Here is a 4,147-nt window from a genome sequence, read left to right as displayed (position 1 = left end):
CGTGAACGGTTTACAAGTTCCTTAAAAACTTGTTGGCAGCTCCCTACTTTGCTTTGTCACTAATCGTTGTCCCTAATCGTAATGTCAATTTTCACTTCCTATGAGTGCCAAGCATATTCACAACATGCTTTTAACGTAGGCGCACTTCGAGCGACGCCTACAACAACTAAGTTAAAAATTTGAACAAGTTTGCACTTCATGAAGCGCATGGTCGGATAGTCGGATGATTTACCTCCTTTTTCCCCTACGGCTTCGTTGCCGCCCGCTGTGCCGCCAACAGTGGTGAGTGGTTGTTTGCCACTCTTCGACACTCATTGTTGAGCGTCCGGCTTTGTTGGAGTTTGGGTGGTGGAAGAGGTGCCCGTTCTCTTCTAAGGCTTAGTGGCGACGTGTTTCCTGTGATTCTGGGAAAAAACATCGCCAGCCGACTGCTTGTGCAGTTTAGGATTCGGTTGAGAAGAAGGGGCATGCTTTGATAAGCCACCCTGAAATGAATTCTAAGTATGAGTCTTTGAGACAAAATATACTAAGTACTTCATTGAAGAAATTTTGCAAGAGCTGAGCAGTTCGTTACCTTAGGAGTGCCGCCTGGCGACTGTTCATCCGCCTACTTGAGGTTCGAGCAGTAGAAAGCGGCAGAGATAGCTGGCTTCTTGTGAGAGGGAAGCTTGGCCATTGCTTTGTGTGCAACAAACAACAAAAAAGTTAGCAATGAAATAAATAAGAAACAAAATGGGTAGCAAAGCTAATAAATTCATGCGGCCAGCTACCTCTCGGCATCTCAATACTAAGGCCGTAGGCGGCCAAGTACGTCCCGTCTGAGAGCCACTCGATTTTGGGAATATAGCTTTGGGGGGTGACTTCCTTGACCCCCGTCTCGTTGTTCATTCGGACGACCACAGTAAAAAGGCCCCGATCAAAAATCTCCTCCTGTGCCCGCCTGGGAACAGGAGGAAGGGCTTTCTTCCTAGCCAAGAGGAGCGGATACTGGGTCCACTGGTTGTACCGCTTGTTTCTTTGGAGGTATGGGGAAGAGACTATGTAAAATTTAGTTCTCCAGTCCTTCCATTTGTTCTCTTTCCCCAGCGTCATCATATAACGGGTGTGGCTGCTCAGAGTAAACCAGTCGATCCCGCTTGGATTGGGAGTCCTGCTCAAGTAATGCATGTGAGTAAACGCCTCGAAGCTGGGCTCCACCTCCAGCATCTCACAGGCGGCAACGTAGCCCAAAATGTTGACCCAAAAGTTGGGGGCTAGTTTCCAGATACCCATCTGGTATCCGTCCAAAATCCTTTCCACAGTTGGATGGAGAGGGAAGCGAAGTCCTGCCTGGATGGCTGCTTCGTAGCAGCCAAAGCACTTGTCACCATAGCAGGCCTCTCAGGCCAGGTGATCGTGTCTATAGCATCCGACACGGAAAAAAGAAACCCATGTCCCATGACATGGGTATAAAGGAATTTGGGAAGATCATCCTTCATGATCTTCCACCTGCCTTTTGGGACGTGCAGATAATAAGGCGCACGTTCATGCCGCCTGGAAGCAGACGGCTCCTTCCTTCTCAACGGAGAGGGACTCTCTGCCAGCTTGAAGGTTTGACTACGCCTCCTCCAAGTCAAGGGGACGCAGTTGGAATATGAAGACGCAGAGTCATCATCAAAGCTCTCTTCTGAGCTGGGGGCCCGCTGGATTGAACCAGCAGTGTCCTCCCCCTGCTCATCATCTGGCACCGATCCACTCGGCCTGGGGTTCTCATACTCTTCGTCACACGTACTCCTCCAAGAATGAGTCATTGGGGGTGCTGACGGTGCTAGGGGGTTCCCTACTTATTTCCGAGACAGGCGCCCTAATGGAGCCGTTAGAAAAAACAATCTCACTGTCCGAATGGTACCAAGAACCATTCGTCCTATATCTCGTTGTTGTCTGCTTTGTTTTTGCCATCGTGTCCTGCAGGGGCACAAACAATGTTGGATTTGGAGATGTACTTAAAGGAAAGTTCTCGAACGAGCATTCGGCACTCCTAGTTCTAGATTAAGCCGTCCCCGGTGACCGACTGATCACTAATCTAGGTCGTGCCAGGTGCGTTTGGAAACAATTTTTGATAAAGAAAAAATGCAAAGAAATAAGTAAAGAAGGGATCAGGCGGTTACCTTAGAAGAAGGTAAGAAGAGTCGTCGGTCTAGGGCGTCTTGTTGAGCAAGAGAACTAAGAGGGCCGACTGTCGGATGCTGAAGAAGTCAAAGTCTTTGTAAGTCAAATTCAAAGATTCTCCCAAATATTCACGCAAATGTGAATACAAGGGAGGTCAACCCCTCTATTTATAGATGGGGTAAAATGATCAGGGTAAAACCCTAGAACTAAGTGAACAGCAAAAAGTAACTTTTCGGCCATTCTTGGCCTGACACCTGTCACAGGCGTCATGTGCCAAGCACGTGACCGCTTTGAGAGGCAAATGTTTTGGGTATTTTATATCCTACCAAGTGGCCAGTCAGAGTTTGACATGTGTCACTGGAAGGGGCGCGAACTCAGACCTTCCAGATGGTGACACGTGTCAAGCAGATATAGCTCCTGATTTGGGGTATTTAATAACCCCCAGTTGACCAATGAGAGAGCAACACGTGTTTCCCTGGGAGGCGCCCAAATGGCCTTTCAAGATGTGTGACACGTGTCACTCAGATATCCCTTCTCAAAAGGCGGCCTTTAAGGCCCCAACTTTGAGGGCGCCGCAAAACGGCGTGCCCTAATCCCTAGGTCATCAAACCCTAGGGAGGGCACACTTCCCAAGGACCCTATAAATAGGGACATTCCCCTCGTTTATGGGACACGTTAGTTACGTTAATTATTGCAATCATTACTGAGCTGTCGTTCTCAAGAAACAGACAGCAACTGAGCTTGGAATCCGAGCAGATAACTTAATTTCTGCACGTTTTATTCCGAACACTTTACTAACGTAATCTTCGGAGGTGGACCACCGACCATCCGGCGGTCCGTTTGTTTTGCAGGTACATGCGACCTTGTGAATCCAGTCTTGAGCTATAACTCTCCCGAGGGACACGAAAAACCCTAAAACAGATTGCATTTAGATGATCAACCGAGTACACCGAAAATCTACTCTTGCTAGTTGAATCTATCTCACCATCTTGCCAATCTCTATAGTACCTCACAACATCCTTAATGATGTCTACCACTTCTTCTTCCGTCCTATTCATGATGGGACCTCCGACTCCCCCATCAAGGCATGACTTGCCTTGGGGACTTAGGCCTCCATAGAAAATTTGAATAATTTGATAGGTTGGAATTCCGTGGTGAGGACACTCCCTTTGATACTCCTTATATCTCTCCCACGCTTCATAGAGGCTCTCACTTGGCTTTTGTTTGAAGCCTTAAATCAAAGCTCTAGCCTCCGCCGTTTACTTTTGTGGATAGAAACGGGATATAAATTCTTTTGTAATCTCGTCCCTTGTCGTTGGAGAATTCGGCATAACCTCCTTGTCTAGCGAATCCAAAGCACGGCCAATGAGAGAAAAGGGAAAGAGCTTGAGGCGGATGAATTTTTTGGAGACTCCGTTCACCTTGATAGTATTAAAATATTTCTCGAACTCCTTGAGATTATTTAGTGGGCTCTCATACTTGGCTCCACTAAATTGTCGCCTCTCTATCAAAGTGATCATAGCCGGCCTAATTTCAAAATCATTTACCGGTGTTGTAGGTGAAGCAATTCCACTCTAAAATCTATATGCATCGGGAATCCCCAATTCTTTCAATGCCACTCTCGGATTCTCTCCCATTCTTGCTTGTTCTTCTAGTAGCGGTTCTTTTTCACTTGAAATTCTAGAGCTCAAAGATCGCCTAGCAACCCTTAATCTTGTAATAGTCCTCTCAATCTCTAGATCAAATGGCACTAGTGAATGACCATGTGCTCTGTGCATACAACTTCAAAAGAAATGACTAGTAGCACGGCTAAAAGTGTAGCCTATAAGAGAAAAATATTTTTGTTTTTTTAGAATGAAATAGACTCAACAACTATAACAAAGCACCAATGTCGTTCCCCAGCAACGGCGCCATTTTGACGTGAGGAAAACTAGGTCGTTATCTAATTCTCCCTTGGTCAAACTAAATTTATAAACACTTAACAAACCTTATACAAGTA

The 4,147-nt window shown here is 46.4% G+C and overlaps 1 non-coding gene across 1 annotated transcript; it reads left to right on the top strand.

The window, feature by feature from the left end:
- Positions 1 to 3,294: 3,294 nt before the first annotated feature.
- LOC145629850 (small nucleolar RNA R71) lies at positions 3,295 to 3,400 on the top strand. Its single transcript, XR_014111978.1, has one exon. It is a non-coding gene; the product is annotated as a small nucleolar RNA R71 (small nucleolar RNA).
- Positions 3,401 to 4,147: the final 747 nt, after the last annotated feature.

This window comes from Chenopodium album, chromosome 4, assembly GCF_948465745.1.
Source record: "Chenopodium album chromosome 4, dcCheAlbu1.1, whole genome shotgun sequence".
Lineage (NCBI taxonomy): Eukaryota > Viridiplantae > Streptophyta > Magnoliopsida > Caryophyllales > Amaranthaceae > Chenopodium > Chenopodium album.
Note: the sequence above shows the minus strand (reverse complement) of the source record. Positions and strands in the feature narration are given on the sequence as shown.